Genomic DNA, 18331 nt, shown 5'->3' with positions numbered 1-18331 from the left:
TTGCTTTGTCTATCACCAGTTCTTTTGGGACCATCAACTGACCTAAAGGCCTATTTCTGGTCATACCTCTATACAGATTCTTTGTATATTCACTTTCTTCTGTAAAAGGGCTCATAAGTATAAGAGTGAAGCAATGAAATGCCTGGAAGTGTGCTGGCCTCTGGACAGATACATATAGTATAGATACATCAAGTTTAAAAGGAAAAAAATGACACTCATCGTATCTCTTATTGAGAACATTCTCAAGTACTTTTTTCTTTTTCTTTTTTAAAGATTTTATTTATTTATTTGAGAGAGATAGAATGAGCACTGGGGAGGGGCAGAGGGAGAGAGAGAGAAGCAGACTCCCCACTGAACAGGAAGCCTAACCTGGGGCTTGATCCCAGGACCTGATCCCGGGATCCAATCCCAGGACCCAGAGATTATGACCTGAGCTGAAGGCAGATGCTTAACCGACTGAGCCACCCAAGTAGCCCTTAACTACTTTTTTCTAATGCATCTTTTGAAAAAGGATCTGAAAATTTTATGTTGAGAAGTATGTGTACAGCAAAGTATTGGCAGAGTTTATTTATGTGGAGAGAAAATCATGTGACTTAGGTAAAATACCCAAAATTGATGTAAAAAGTGGTGTAATCAAGCTAAAATTTCCTTTGTACAAGTCAAACTGACTTTCATCCTTCTTTACTTCTTTAAAGAATTCTTATTTTATCTAGATCTATTTCAAAGAAGTGTTTTCACTTTTTAATGGCAATTAAGCAGATCCTTTTCAGAAAAATCCACAGCATCTTTCCAAAAACACCATGCAGTGGAGGTGACACATGTTCACACCATGATGAAAGCTTTATTTAGATTGTATCTCGATTTTTTAGCTTCATCCAAGGGTGACATTATTGTTGAGTGAAGCTCAGATAAAAAGGAACAGAATCACATAAAGAATACTACAATTTTACTCCCAGTGGGAACTGCCACATTGGCTGCATAATTTTCATCCTTGGAAAATCTGAGAATCAAAATAGAGCAACAGCCAATTAAGGATATACAAACAGCCCATCTTATCATAGAGTTTTGATGATTGAATTTTATTAATAAGAGACAAATTTAATGCCAATACCTTAGCATAAAATTCTATCAAGGCTTCCAATTGCATACATTTATCTGAAGCATAAAGCATGCAAAAAGTAGCTTTCATTCTATATGGGGTAATTCTGCAAAGGAAATTGAAAGCTGTCATAAATCATATGGGAGAAAGAATTAATCTTCTTTGCTTTTTGAGGTAGAAATACTAATGAGTGTATTTTATATATGCAGATTGTAATGACAGATCATTTAGGATTATTACAGTTGCAAATTAGAGAAAAGCCAATCAAACTGGCTTAGGTTAAGGAAAGAAATATATTGGTTTATGTTACTGCAATGTCCAGAGGTATAAGTACATTCAGGTGAGTCTTCATCAAGTGACTGAAATCATATTCAAAAATTTTTAAAAGATTTATTTATTTATTTGAGAAAGAGGTGAAGGAGGGGAGGAGAAAGAGAGAGAGAGGATCCTGAAGTAGACTCCCCACTGAGCATGGAGCCCCAAATAGGGCTCTATCTCAGGACCCTGAGATCATGACCTGAGCTGAAATCAAGAGTTGGGCCCTAACCAACTGAACCCCCCAGGCACCCCGGGACTGAAATCATATTACCAAACTCAGAGCTTCCCACTTCTGTGCTCTGTCTCCTGTTCTATTGTCTTTATTCTCAGTTTCCACTTGGTAACCCAAATGGCTCGAGGTTTACATTGTTCTTACGGACAGTAGTTCCAGAAAAAAGAGCAGTTCTTTCTCTAGAGCAGTGGTTCTTGAATGGGACAATTTTACCCCTCAAGGGACATTTGGCAATGTCTGTACATATTTTGTTAGTCACAACTGGGTTTGAAACTACTGGCATCTAGGGAGTAGTAAAGGCTGGGGATATGCTTACCACCTTGCAATGTACAGGATAGTCCCCAAAATATCAATGATGCTCAAGTTGAGAAATCCTGCCTCAACTCTAGATCAACAATATCCAATATGGTAGTCACTAATCACATGTGGCTATTGGACAATTGAAATGCAGCTGATCCAAATTGAGGTATGCTTTAAGTAAAATACATAGCAGATTTTGAAGACTTATTACAGAAAAATAATGCAAAATCTCCCATTAAAATTTTTCATATTGATAACCAGTTAAAATGATACTATTTTGGATTTATTGGGTTAAATGTTTTATTAAAAGTAACCATCTGTTTCTTTTACTTTTTTAATGTGGCTATAATTTTAAACTTTTAATTTTTTTTTAGTTTTTATTTATTTATTTGACAGAGAGAGACACAGCGAGAGAGGGAACACAAGCAGGGGGAGTGGGAGAGGGAGAAGCAGGCTTCCCGCTGAGCAGGGAGCCCAATGCGGAGCTTGATCCCAGGACCCTGGGATCCTGACCTGAGCCGAAGGCAGATGCATAACGACTGAGCCACCCAGGCACCCCTTAAACTTTTTAAACTATAAATATTGAGCAATGCTGATTGAGATGAACTGTAGTAGTAATGTCCAATAGAAATTTCTGCAATGATGGAAATGTTTTTGTATATTTACTGTCCAACATGATAGCCAAGCAACTGTTGACTATTGAGCACTTGACTAGTATAGGTAGTGTGACTGAGAAACTAAATTGCTAATTTTATTTAAATTTAATTAATTGCAATTTAAATTAGTCACATTGCGCTACTGCCTACAGTATTTGACAGCACGGATTTAGAGTCACATTCCAAGCAAAATGCTAATTGCTATTATTTCCTCAGCTTGAAACACATTCACCCATGACTTAATCACAGGGCCAGCATACTGTATTGCTCTGATTGCCCAGACCTTAGTTCCCTGCCCAACTCTAGAGCTAGGTGAATTCAGTTTTGGCAGAAGCCCACGAACTGAAGAATGGATGTTGGCATGGGAAGAAAGATCAGATAAGCAGCAGTGACTGCAGACATCTTCCAAGAGAGATGATCTGTGAAAGGTATAAATGGAAAAAAAAAAAAAAAAAGAGAGAGAGAGAGAATTATGTCATTATTTTTCTGCATTGCTCTATCTCATTATCTCAGATGATCTATCTTCATTCAGAAATTTATTTTTAAGTGAATTAGTAATGGTATTTAGGTCTTTCTCAGCCTGATGAACGTGCTATGTGAAAGCATGATTCAACTTTAGGAAAGCAATGAGGTTTAGAAATAAAATTGAAAAATTTAAAGAATAGTCCATCAATACTTAAAAATTTATTTTCTTCAGGCAAAGGTAACTTTGTATCTCAAAAATATTTTGTTCATTCTATTTCATCTTTTTAATTTAAATAAAGAATGAAATATATAAATTTATGCAGTTTAAATGTGACAAATAATTTATATCACATGTAAAATAATACCATTTTAATGGACACAAAATTCATATAACATAAAATCCACCATTTAAATAGTTTTAAGTTGCATAATTCAGTGGTTTTAAGAATATTTACAATGTAGCATAGTCATTGTTACTATCTAATTCCAGACTATTTGCATCACTGAATATTCATATAAATATTTGTAAAAAGAAAACTGGCACCATCTAATTTGCCCCTGCTCCTTTCCCCTGGTATCTATTAATCTAACTTTTGTTTCTATAGTATTGTCAATCCTGGACATTTCATGTAAACAAGATCATACAATATGTGGCCTTCTGTGTCTGGCTTCTTTCACTTAGCATAATGTTTTCAAGGTGCATGGACATTGTAGCAAGTTTCAATACTTCACCCCCTCCCCCCACATTTTTTTTTAGTTCAAAATTATTACTTTTTCTTTTTTTATTGAAGTGTAGTTGACACACAATGTTACATTAGTTTCAGATAGTGCTTCATTCCCTTTTATAGTTAAATAATAAATAAAACGTTGTATGGATATACCACACTGTATTTATTCATAAGATGATGGATATTTGGGTTGTTTCCATTTGTGGGCTATTGTGGATAATGCTGCTATGAACATTCCTGTACAAGTTTTGTTTTTGATTCTCCTGGGTTTTCCTGGATATCTAGAAATGGAATTGCTAGGTTATATGATAACTGTAACCCCCCTTAACTATTTTCCACAGTGGGTGTACCATTTTACTTTTCCACCAGCCATGTATGAAGGCTCCAATTTCTCCCTATCCTCACCAACAATTGTTGTTTTCCATTTATATGTTATGCCATCTTAGTATGCATGAAATGATATTTCATTATGGTTTTAATTTCCATTCCCTAATGACTAATGATATTAAGAATGTTTTCATGTTCCAATTTGAGTATCTCCTTCGGAAACATATCTATTCATGTCCTCTGACCACTTAAAAAGCAAAAAAAAACACAAAAAAAACAAAAAAAAAACTGAGTTGTCTTTCTAATATTGCATTTAAGAATCCTTTACATAATCTGGATTTTATGAGATACACAGTTTGCAAATATTTCATCTCATTTTGTGGGTTGTCTTTTTACTTTCTTGGTAGTGCCTTTTAATGCATAAACTCTTTAATTTTGATAAATCCATTTTGTCTTTTGCTCTTTGTGCTTTTGGTGTCATATTTAGAAAACTATTATTTAATCCAAGGTCACAAAAATTACACCTATTTTTTTTCTAAGCGTTTTATTGTTTTAGAGTTTGCATTTAGGTGTCGCTCAAGTTTAAGTTAACTTTTTGTATATGATGTGAGAAAAGGATTCAACTTCATGCTCTGGCATTTGGATAGCCAATCATCGTAGCACCATATGTTGAAATAACTATTCTCACCTTATTGAATGGCCTTGAAAAATCAGGCCAAAAATCAGTTGTACATAGATTTATGGGTTTATTAATGGACTACAAACTATTCCATTGATCTATCTTTCTTTCCTTATGCTAATACGACACTGTTTTGATTCCTGTAGCTTTGTAGTAAGTTTTCAATTTGTGACCTGTGAGTCTCCCAGCTTTGTTCTTTTTCAGGATTTTTTAGAATCATATTGTTGATTTCTGCAAAAAAGGTAGTTGGAATTTTGTAGGGATTGCACTCATTAATAAATATGGGATGTATTTCCATTTAACAATACTAAGTTTTCCAATTCATGAACACAAATGTCTTTTCATTTATGTATCACTTCTCTAATTTCTGTTAAGACTGTTTGGTTATATTTGGTGTACAACTCTTGCACTTCCCTGGTTAAATTTAATCCTAAATATTTTATTCTTTTTGAAGCCATTATAAATGGAATTTTTTTCTTAATTTCATTTTTGAGTTTTTCATTTTTAGCATATGGCAATACGACTGATTCTTATATGTTGATTTTGCATCCTACAACTTTGCTGAATTTATTAGATTTAATAAATTTTTAAATGTATGAATTTATTAGGATTTTCCATATATAAGTTCATGCAATTTGCAAATAGGTATATTTTTACTTTTTCCATTTCAATTTGGATGTGTTTTGTTTTGTTTTTCCTCACCTCATTTTCTGGATAGAACTCCCAATACAGTGTTAAATAGAAGTAGCTAGAACAGGCATTCTTGTACTATTCCTGATCTTAGGTGGAAAGCTTTAAGTCTTTCAGAATTAAGTATGATGGGAAGTGTGGGTTTTTATAGATGCCCTTTATCAAGGTAAGAGTTTTCTTCTAATTTGTTGAATGTATTTATCAGGAAAGGGTGTTGGATTTTTTCAAAATCTTTTTCTGCATCCTTTGAGATGATCACTTTTTTTTTCTTTATTATAGTAGCATGGTATATTATACTGATCAATTTTTTTTAAAGATTTTATTTATTTATTTGACAGAGACAGAGACAGCGAGAGCAGGAACACAAACAGGGGGAGTGGGAGAGGGAGAGGGAGAAGCAGGCCTCCCGCCGAGCAGGGAGCCCGATGTGGGACTCGATCCCAGGACCCTGGGATCATGACCTGAGCCGAAGGCAGTCGCTTAACCAACTGAGCCACCCAGGCGCCCTATACTGATCAATTTTGTATATTGAATCAATTTTGAATTTCTGATATAAATGTCTCTTGGTCATAGTGTATAATCCATTCTAATATGTTGCTGAATGAGGTTTGCTGGTATTCTGCTAAGGATTATTGTATCTATATAAGGGATATTGATCTGTAACTTTATTTTCTTGTGATGTTGTTGGTTGGTGTCAGGGTAATGCTAGCCTCATAGATTGAGTTAGCAAGCATCCTTCTTCTATTTTGAAGAGTTTGAAGGACTTAAGATAAATTTTCTTTAAACATTTGGTAGATATCACCAGTGAAAACTTCTGGCCCTGGACTTTCTTGTTATTGGAAGTTGTTTTGATTATGGACTCAAACTTTTTACTTGTTATAGGTCTATTCTGATTTTCTGTTTCTCTTTTTGTCTATTTAGGTTCTGTATGTGTTTCTAGGAAATTATTCTGTACTGGTCCCAATACTGTGGTATTGTCACAGCTACAACTGTTGTTATCAAGGCCACCACTGAGCTGAAGTATGGAGGATGGGAATAAGGTCAAATTAAAACAATAAAAATGGGGTGCCTGGGTGGCTCAGTTGGTTAAGCGACTGCCTTCGGCTCAGGTCATGATCCTGGAGTCCCTGGATCGAGTCCCGCATCGGGCTCCCTGTTTGGCAGGGAGTCTGCTTCTCCCTCTGACCCTCCCCACTCTCAGGTGCTCTCTCTCATTCTCTTGTCTCTCAAATAAATAAATAAAATCTTAAAAAAAAAAACAATAAAAATCTTGCTGTTTTTAGTGTGCTTCAGTCATTTTGTTGACTAAGTGCTTCCCATGCTGCTTTTGGTAATTTCCAGAGTTCAAAAAAATTGATTCTGCTGGTTTTGCAAGTATCTCAGTTGCTTTTATGGAAGGATGAATTTTGGAATTCCTCACTTAACCATTTTGTTGATATCATTCTATAATAGTTTAATGAATCTGGACTTTTTCCTATTTCTGTGACCTTTAAAATAAACAAAAGTTATTTTTATCGATAAAAATTATTTTAATTTCTTTCTGTGAATAGTTTTTAAGTATTTCTAATATATCCTTAAATTTGACTCTATTTTAATTATATTTACATATTCTGAGTAATTATGATATCTCTAATTGCACACTTATTTACACAAAGGTAAAATAATAGATACTAAATACAGATAGAAGAGAACTTTTGGAAATATTCTGAATTTGTGAACATAGGCAAAACTGATTCAGTTAATGGGAAAAGCTACAAAATAACAATTTAAATTTGCTTGCAAATTATTATCTATATGTCAAAAGCCATTGTGATTTAAATTTAAATTTGATTTTATCTTAAGATTTATTGCAATATAGTTGTTTTACCACCTAACTTGTAAATATCTAAGAAGTAGGTTTCTTTGTCATTTCACTTATTTCCCCCCTGGAGTTTCTTGTCCAGTGCAAAAACAATATATATCTATAACTAAGATGGAGGCATATATTTGGAAAATTATAAGGTTTACTTTTTTTCTTCTGGGATAACAATTAAAATATGCTTTTTAAAAATATTTTATTTATTTATTTGACAGAGAGAGAGACAGCGAGAGAGGGAACACAAGCAGGGGGAGTGGGAGAGGGAGAAGCAGGCTCTCCGCGGAGCAGGGAGCCCGATGCAGGGCTCCATCCCAGGACCCTGGGATCATGACCTGAGCTAAAAGGCAGACACTTAAAGACTGAGCCACCCAGGCGCCCCAACAATTAAAATATGTTTTATTGGAAAGTGAAGGAGAGAACTATTAAACACAAATTTGAAAAATTATAAATCTTCCTCATTAATTTTTTAAAAATGATTTGTTAGTATTTAATTGTGTGTATATGGACAGGAGTATATTCAACCAATCTCTTGTAGATGGATGTTTGTGTTGTTTTAAATATATCACTTTTATAAATAACTTGGCATATAAGTTGTTGCTATTTTTGGCATAATATTTTCATGATGAAATTCTAAAAGTGGGATTCTTGGAAAGAATAATAAAAGGCCACAAATATTTGTTAAATATTTCCACATTCATTTCTATAAGATCTGCTTCATTTTCCGTTCTCAGGAGCATTTTAAGAGTTCTAGTTTTTCCTTCATCTGCCTAAAGAGAGTGTGTTGACAAGATTTTGAATTTTGCCAATCTGAAATGTAAATAATTATATTTCTGTAGAAATTTAATTTGTATTGGAACATCTTTTCAGATGCTTGTGGGTTCTTTGAATATTTTTAATTCTAGGAACTGTGTAGTATTTTGTACAATTTTTTAAGGGACTTCTAGTCTTTATCTTCTCGATTTTATGAGTTTTACCTCTGAGATACAAGTTACAGATATTTTCTCACAGTTTGTTAGTGTCTTTTGCTTTTCCTTCTAGTATTTTATTCAAAACATACATATTTATCAATCCTTTTTTTTTTTTCTGGATTTCTCAGACCAATTTAGAAAAGCTGACGGTAATAGCAGGTAACAAATTTTCTTCTGCTTATTTTGCATGCTTGTATGATTTTACTTTTACATTTAGATCCCTGAAATTGTTGGGATTTATTCTGTTGCATGGTGTGTGTTGTGGATCCAATTTTTTTCTTTGCCTGAATGTCTACCCAGTTGTCCCAATACCATTTTTTTGAAAAGTTCCTCTATTTTGCAGTATTTGAAAGGCCAATCTTATCCTATACGAAATTTTCAAGTGTTCTTGTGTCTCTTTCTTAGTTCTTTATTCCATTGCATTGCTCTGTCTATTCACATGGTTCTACACTATTTTAATTTTAGAGGCTTTGCAAAATGTTTACATATCTGGTACAGCTAATTCCCTCTCATTACTTTCTTTTTCAGGACATGCCTGCCAGACAATAACTTTTGAATAAGAGCACATAGCAAAGAGGGGGAAATCACTGTGATTTGGAATCTGTTCCAACAAGCATTTACTAGAGAATTTACAGACAACTTTATTTTTCTGACACTGGAATTCACCACACACATAATAAGGTGCATTTTTTTTTTTCATCATGGCACAATCATTAAGACCACAGCATCTATAGTCACAATCCCTGGGGTATCTAAGCTCCAACTATTACCAATTAATTGTGAGAGCTTGGCTAAGTTATACTCTTTAAGCCTTGGCTTCATTATGTTAAAAGGGAAAAATAATAATACTACAACTTAATATTGCAGTGGATGTTAAAAATAGAAAATGCATACTAAGAGTTTAGCATGGTGTTTGGCAAATAGAAAGCTCTCAATAAAAATAATAGTTTATTGAGCTGGTATAGGATATTTTTCCATCTTAAATGCTGTGAAGATACAATTCAGTTATTTTTATAAGTAGCTTATTAATACACACACCTATACACACTAAATATCTGCAGATTATCAAAAAAATTCTCCAAAATTGAGGGCTCTCAACTCATCTCATTTAGTGATCAAAATTAACATAAAAGGAATCTGCAGGCCAGAGAGATACATGATTTGCCTAAAATCCCACAGAAAAATAACGGCAGTCAGAGTCTTCTCAATTTCTCTTCTCCCTCCCAGAAGTTGGGGATAGAACAAGATGGTATATGAATTATTTTCCAACTCCATGATTACATTTAAAAAACAGATATATTTTTCTTCTCATAGAAAAGCTGACCATTGTACTCTTTTGGTTTTAAAAGTCTCTTTTATTTTCACATCCTCTTATTGCTATATATATATATATTTCCATTTCATTCTATTTCATGCATAGTATGAAGTTGGAAAGTTTAAATAAAATGATTAGAATTTATCCGCACAAACTCTATCACCAAATAATAAAACCTGTCTCCCATGTTGGCATTATTAAGTTTCAACTTCACACTAACAATTTAAACACTCGTTAGCTGGAAAGCTGCTCGTGCAGTATAATTTATCTTCATGTTTGGCTGATGAAGTCCAGAAAAAATCATCACATCGTATATTCTCGCATATCTCAGTGCTGTCAGCTTAATCAAACCAGCTGCATCATTGTTTCTGCAATAGGCACTAGTCCACAAAAGGAGTGGATATACAACATGGCGTATTTCAGAATACACTGAGTGCAGTTTTACACATTGTAAGTGTTTATCTCTAATACGAGTTATTGTCCCTCTGCACAGTTAGAAGTCATCAGTGGAGGATTTCTTCCTCACTGACGTGTGAGTGGGTTCTGTAGTAGGGGTCTGCATGCTACAGTATGAAAGTAGAAGGGAAAGCTAAAAGCAGCCCTTAAACTCAAGCCTCTCTCATCATGAGTATGAAAATGCAACATGAGAAGGGTAACTCACTTAAAAATCTTTGAAAAAAAAGCATCCATCCTTCAGTAATATCCAAGCTTGAATGTGATATGCAGATTAGCTCTGATAAAATGCATGGCTCAGACAGAAAGTATTGCTGATGGTATCATTAAAGAGAGAGAGAAAGAGAATGGCAAGCAGCTGGGCTTGTTTAAAATACAGATACCCAGGCTCTCGCTAAACATGTTGATTTAGTAGGTTGTGGAAGTGGCTTAAGAATTTAAATGTTTACAACCAGCCCAGATGAATCTGACACATTTGCTCCAAATGTATCCACTCTGAGATGCTATTCCAGAGGAGGAAGGAGTCACTGCGTGATGTGAAAGCCTCAGTGTAGCATGTGAAGATCAAAATATAAAAAGGAGACTTCATGGTTTAACTCAGAACCCGCCAGCAAAGATTTTAGCAGTGAAGCAATACCTTTTATATAAAGCAGTGGTTTACAGCCCTAACAGCATATCTGAATACTTTGTGGGATTTATTCTGCTACAGAAGGCTCTGATGAGCATCCAGATCTGAGAAGGACAGGTGGTACTTGTCTAAAGACCAGAACAAGTTCTGAAAGCTTTGGTTTACATTTTAAATTAGAAACCAATGTGCGTGTCCATTTATTATGAATATATGGAAAAATATGATGGTTTGAAGGTATAATAGGATACTTTTAGTCAAAGTGTTCATCTTGACAAATAAATACCATGAATCATGTCTTACTGTGACACATCAACATAGACAAAATTTTACTGTAAAATTTACTTTATTTTGGTATTTGATAGACTACTTCAATGATGTAATAACTCTCTACAAGATTTATTATATGGCACATCTCCTCTCCCTAATATTAATTTCTCAAATAGAAATGTATTCCCAGAAGTGACTTCATAACTAGGGGGTTTTCAATCCACTGTTTAGCCCTGAGATCAGTGCTAAACAGGTTTTTGTTCTAAATAGCACAGGGAAGAAAATTTGCTGTAGGCTTTACCAACATATTTGGTTTTGTATCTATCCTATATTGCTGTATGTTTTCAAAATCTTTGATATACATTGATCTTACCATTTACTTTCACAGCTATGCTTTACTTTGCAAAAAAAAAGTGTTTAGAACTTAATTATAGAAAGATGTAAATAGGAAACCAAGTGACAGAAAATAATTTTCTAAAATCTGTGATGTTTCCTATCAAGTGGAATGAGTTAGTTTTAGATTATAAGTACTTTGTTTTTCCCTTCATCTTTTTATTAGTTATGTGTTGTTTCAAAACAGGTTACCACAAAATAAAGTGGCTTAAAGTAAAAACAAATTATGGTTTTTCATGACTCTGCCAGTTAACTGGTCTCAGCTGGCAATTCTTCATATGGTCTCTCCTGTGTTCACTTGTGAAGTTGCAGATGGGAGCAGCTGGTACTGGCAATCTCAAGATGGCCTCATTTGCATGCCTGGCATTGACGGTGGCTTTTGGCGGGGGCCTCTTGGTTGTCTTCCATATGGCTTCTCAGCCTCCAAAGATCTAGACAAGCTTCATTACAGGGCACTATTTGGGTCCCAGAAAGCAAAGAAATTACCAGGTCTCTAAGGACCTAGTTTCTGGAATGCACACTTTATCATTTTTACCGTATTCTGATGGTCAAAGCAAATCATAAGTCCAGCCCACGTTCAACTGGAGCAGAAATAGCCCCACCTTTTCACCTTTTGATCGAAGAAGATGTATAAAGACACAAAGGTGGAAAGAATATTGGTGGCCATCTTTGTAGATCATCTACCCAATCTTGAATGAATTCACACAATGCGTTTTTATATATTAGCAAGTTGATCATTATAAGTAAATCCACTAATCTCCCACCAAACAAAAATATTGGACAGAATTTAACATATACTTGCATAACACTTAATTTTTAGTAGAATTCATAGTTATACTTTTAGAAGTCTGAATTTTAGAGAATATAAGAGGTAAGAAATGGGAGCTAAAGATTTACAGGAAAATCTCTTTTTGCTTTTTCTCTAAAAAGAAGCAATATATCATTTTTAATTTTGAAACAGAATGTATATAATTAAACATGTAATTAATGTTTTATTTGATTTATTCACTATTTTTAAAGGATTTTGTAACAATGTACGTGACAACTAATGTCAATGCATGGTATTAAATTTAAGCTCTGGGGGCACCTGGGTGTCTCAGTCATTAAGCCTATGCCTTTGGCTCAGGTCATGATCCCAGGGTCCTGGGATTGAGCCCCACATCTGCCTGGGCTCCCGTCAGTGGAAGGCCTGCTTCTCCCTCTCCCACTGCCTTTGCTTGTTTTCCCTCACTTTCTCTCTCTCTCTCTGTCAAATATATAAATAAAATATAAAAAATAAAAATAAATAAATTTAAGCTCTGTGAGCATTTAAAAATATCTAGTGAGAAAACAAAATCAACAGGATTGAATAATCCTGAGTATGGGTAAAATATAACCTCAAAATATGAAGAAAATATCTAAATTCATTTCACATCAAGATTTTGCAGTCCCTCCTCGATATCTTTGAAATTCCATTCCCACAATTCTTCCTAAGAGAATTTTGATTGTACATTAATGAGAAATTGTGAAAATAAAATTTGATTTAATTATATCTGTTGATGGCCATGGTTACTACAATTTTTCTTTTCATAAATTTGACTTGCTTATTTAACAGCCATTCAAGACTCCCGAAAACACTGTTTTTGTTTTAATACAATTAATGGAAAGGGCAAAGATAGTATCGCATTCCAACTCAATAAACTAAACTAGTATCTATCTACTATCTATCTATCTATCTATCTATCTATCTATCTATCTATCTATCATCTATCAAGTTTATTGTTTTCACCTGGGTTCCCTATGGTAGTTTGGTAATTCTCTGAAGATGTTTATCATTAAACGGGCAAAAAAATGTGCATTATCTATAGCTACATCTTCCTTTTTTTCTTCCTTATAGAAGATTGTCTTATTTTATTTTGCAGTGGTGTATGTGGAAAAGTAGTAAGCTGTAGGTTTCAGGAATTGCATCTTTTAATACATTATTTCCATTGATGGGATGTAAAGAACTCCTATACTCAGAATAGAAGCTAAGATGATGGCTGGGTTGGAGTTCCCATGCTGCTTTTCACTCCTGTGCATAACAAAGACTCTGCTTGAATAACTTTAATCTACTTAGTATGAACTAATCTCAACCTTTGCAAGTGATATTAATGGTATAATAGAATAAAGTGACACAAAGGGGAGTGTACTCTTGGAATAAGGAATAACAGAGAATGACATAAGAAAAAAGAAAAACAGAATTATTCCTGCTTTATTGCTTAGAAAGTTACCTTTTTTTTCATTGAGTCATTTTATGATTGTTGAAAATGATCACAAGACAGAACTGCATTTTATTGCAGTGCATATATGCTGATTTGTGAACAAAGGTAAACACTGTGACCTCAGATATATATTTTTAATAAGCATTCAGTAAATATAATTTTCATCAACCCTGATTGTGTTCAAATGTTTTTAAGATTTGGCAGTTAAAAATAAACATCTCTTTAACTAATAGTTGTTGAGAAGAAACTATGTGCCAAATACCATGTATATTCTGGGCATACAAAATGGAGTCTCTGCTTCTAAGGAGCTTAGAATCAATTTTGGTAATGGAAAAGTCAATTGATCATTAAAATCCAGTAATTTAAATAGTGTTCTAGAAGATAGCACAGCAAATTAGAACACCCACATTATGTATTATCGTGAAGAATTAGGACACCTGCTATCATGAAGACTTCCACAAAAGGTATCTCTTAAGAAGGATAATTTTATATTTAACTATTAAATAATAAATAAGCAGGATATTCCATTTGGAAAAAATAGTATGCACTTTGATGCATAGCATCAAAGACTGTTACTGTTTCAGATGCTATTGGTGCCTCTCATAACCAGTCAAAACTCCATTCTAGAATGTGCAGTTGCATCTTACGGCTAGTATCTGTGGCTTTTTTTGTTTTGATTTTGAGGGCTCTTTCTTGACATGTGCATCATGTGGAATTAGTGTTCCAGGGAACAGCCCTCAGGCAGTAATGAATTGAAATTGGGTAATAAATACCATAATTTCCTTGCATTCATGATGAAACATCTCTAAGGTATGTTGTATGTTGTCTCCTAGAGTTCCACAAGAGGATAGTCCGTCAGGGTAGCCTGTTCTTTTATGTAGCCTGTATTGGTTTTCTTTCCTTCCTTATCTCACATATCCATCCTCTAGAAGTGCTTTTTAAGATCAACTCCCAAATAAATTACTTGCTCTTAAATCGTTGTCTCAAGTTTTGCTTTGGGAAAAACCAACCTAAAATAATATCAGCTTGTAATATCCTCGTAAGACTGGAATGAAGAGTATTGGTAAAATAATACTAAAAATCTGACGCAATGTAAGATATATCTATCTATCTATCATCTATCTATCTATCTATCTATCTATCTATCTATCTATCATCTATCTATCTATCTATCATCTATCATCTATCTATCTATCTTTGTTAGAGAGAGAAGAGGTAGGGGGCACAGCGGGTAAGAGCAGAGGGAGAGGGACAAGAGACTCTAGACTGAACACACAGCCTGACCCAGGGCTCAATCCCATGACCCTGAGATCATGACCTGAGCCCATCAAGAGACCAACACTCAACCTACCAAGCCACCCAGGTGCCCCTAAAAATCTCATGCAATGTGAAACACTAATGAAAATAGGAACACAAATGCACAGATACACACATGTGTAAATACACACACAGAAATTAAAATGCCAAGTCACAAAATATAATAATAGTTAACTTTTATTGAGCACTTAGTATGTGCCAAATATTGTACTAAGCACATCATATATGAACTTTCTCTTTACTTTTCACAACAATTTTCTGAGATAAGTTATATAATTTTCCCTGTTTACTCATGAGGAAGCCAGGCATGGAGTGATTCATTCCTATTTGGTAAATGGTAAACTTGTGGTCCAGAAGATAAGTACCTCCATTAGATAGTTTAAAGGATGTCGAGTCCTGGAACATCCTGGAAAGAAGGAGGAACAAAGGTGAGGAAGAAGGAGAGTTCGAGCATCTTTAGGAACAATGGAGAAAATATAACCCAAGGTCAGGTTGGGTTGAAGAAAGGAACTACATGGCAGAGAAAATGTCTCTAATTACACAGTTATGATGAGTCATAATAAAATAGTAATAATTAGTAATAATTAGGGATGCCTAGTTGGCTCAGTCGGTTAAGCATCTGCCTTCAGCTCAGGTCATGATCTCAGGGTCCTGGGATGGAGCCCTGGGTCAGGCTCCCTGCACAGCAGGGAGTCTGCTTCTCAGTCTCCCTCTGCTCTTCCCCACAGCTTGTGCTCTCTCTTGCTCTCTATCTCGAATAAATAAACAAAATCTTTACAAATATAGTGATAATCATAATGTTTATTTTGTGTTTGGCACTAGACCATCAAGCACTATATGAGAATATTTTATACTTACAAAATACTAAGTACTATTATTACTCCCATTGTACTGAAAGGCAACTGAAGGCTACTGATTTTAAAAGAGAACAAGTAGGACCTGCAAGGAAGAAAGAAACTTTAGAGCCCTGGGGTTTGTACTATCATCTATCATTTATTACCTACCTGGCTGCCCTATTTACATTCTTCCTCTCAAAATTCTATCACATGTATAAAGTTGATTTGAAAAAAGAAAGAAAAGCATCTTACAATTTAGTAGTAGAACCATCCACTTAAGTTTAAGTTACACTTTTAGCATAAGGATCAATAAAATGAATTACAGCAATCTCATAACAGAGAGGAGAGAATTCAGAATGCTCTGTTATAAGGCTTTGTGCTACATGTGAAGGGCTATGGTGTTACTGCATGAGGAACTTAGTTAAAAATGTATATTGGATGTTCTAAGGAAAGTACCATTTTTTTAAAGTTCAATTAATATGATAAGAGAGGAAATAATATAGAATCATATAGCATACTTCTTCAAAGAATTCAGGAAAAGGGAGGAGGGGAATAAATGCAACAAATAAAAGACACTTTCATGGTCAATATTAATCCACCTCCATAAACAATCACTTTAAATATGAATTGTCAGAATACAAAAATTAAACAACAGAGATTTTTCAGAGTGAATAAAATAATATTAATAATAAATTACTGATTCACATAATAATCAATAAAACTAAATCACCAATAGTTAATATTATTAATTGATAAACAACCACACTAATAATAACCAACACAAGACCTGTCTATTGAAACCCACTTTATCTGTAAAGATTCTAATAAGTTAAAATAAAAACATCAAGAAAGATATACCATAATAACACCAATCAAAATTAAGCTAGAGTGGTTATATTAATTTCAGACAAAACTGACTTCATAACAAGGAAAATTATAAGGGGAAATGAGGATCTTTACATAATGATAAGTGGGTCTAATCTACAAAAAGACATAACTACTTTAAATGTGTATTCAACTAATGTCAGAATGTTGAATATAGGAGGAAAAAATCTGGTATAACTACAGAGAAAAATAGACAAGTTTCATGATTACAGTTGAAGATTTCAGTGTTTTTGATAGATCAAAAAAATATATAGTTGGCCTAAACATCACTATCAATCAACTTGATCTAATTGACATTTACATGCTACTCTGCCAGCAAGAGCAGAATATATATATTTTTTTCTCTTGTTCACATGGAACATTCACCAAGATAGACCACATTTTGGACCAGAAAATAAACCTTAAAAAAATCTAAAGGCAGAAAGGTCTAATATCAATAACCTAAGCTTTCACCATAAGAAACTAGAGAGAGAAGAGTAATTTAAGCCTAAGGAAAGGAGAAGGGAAGAATTAATTAAAAAAAATATAGAGAGAGCAGAACCCATGAAATTAAAAATAAGAACACAATAGAGAAAATCAACAAAAACAAAATTTGGTATCTTGAAAAGATTGGTAAAATTTATAAACTTCAAACCAGGCTGACCAAGATAAAAAGAATAGACACAAATTATCAATATCAGAAATGAAATAGGCATCATCGCTATTGATACCTTGGACATTAGAAAGTTAATAAAGGAATACTCTGAATAATTCTATGTCCACCAATTTGAAATAGTCCAAATTCTTTTTTTTGTTGTTAGTTTTTTTTAAGGTATTTTTTTTAAAGATTTTATTTATTTATTTGTCAGAGAGAGAGAGAGCTAGAGAGCACAAGCAGGGGGAGCAGGAAAGGGAGAAGCAGGCCCCCACTGAGCAGGGAGCCCAATGTGGGACTCAATCGCAGGACCCTGGGATTATGACCTGAGCCGAAGGCAGGCGCTTAACGGCTGAGCCACCAAGATGCCCCAAATTCTTTTAAGACATAAACTACCTAAACTTATAAAGGAGGTAGATATTTAATAAAGAAATGATAACAATTCTCTACAATCTCTTCCAGAAAATAAAAGCAGAGAAAACACTTCCTAACACATCCAGTGAGGCTAACATTACTCCAATATTAAAGTGAAATAAAGGCATAATAAGAAAGAAAAAAACACACAGACCATTAACATAGGCACAAAAATCAAGTTTAATAATGTATAGAAAAATTATACATTGTGAACAAGTGGATTTATTCCATGTTTGCCAGTTTGGTTCAACATTTGAAAATCAATAAAATCTAATACCTTACTAGTCTAAAGGAAAATCATAAATCATATACAACAAGAGCACTTGCAAAACTCCAATACCCCTTCATGATAAAAATCTCCCAGCAAAAAAGGAATAGAAGAGAACTTCTTAAACTGGATCATGAATGTCTGCAAAAAATACCTATGGCTAACATCATACCTACTGATAACAGCCTAGATGCTTTACTACTAAAGTTAAGAGAAAGCAAAAATATTATCTTTACACTCCTATTCAACATAATACTAGACGTTCTAGCTGGTGAAACAAAACAAAACAAAACAAGACAAATAAAGTAAAATAAAATAAAATAAAATAAAATAAAATAAAATAAAATAAAATAAAATAAAA

Source organism: Mirounga leonina, unplaced genomic scaffold, assembly GCF_011800145.1.
Source record: "Mirounga leonina isolate KUSES-001 unplaced genomic scaffold, KU_Mleo_1.0 Mir_82, whole genome shotgun sequence".
In the NCBI taxonomy this organism is placed as follows: domain Eukaryota; kingdom Metazoa; phylum Chordata; class Mammalia; order Carnivora; family Phocidae; genus Mirounga; species Mirounga leonina.
Note: the sequence above shows the minus strand (reverse complement) of the source record.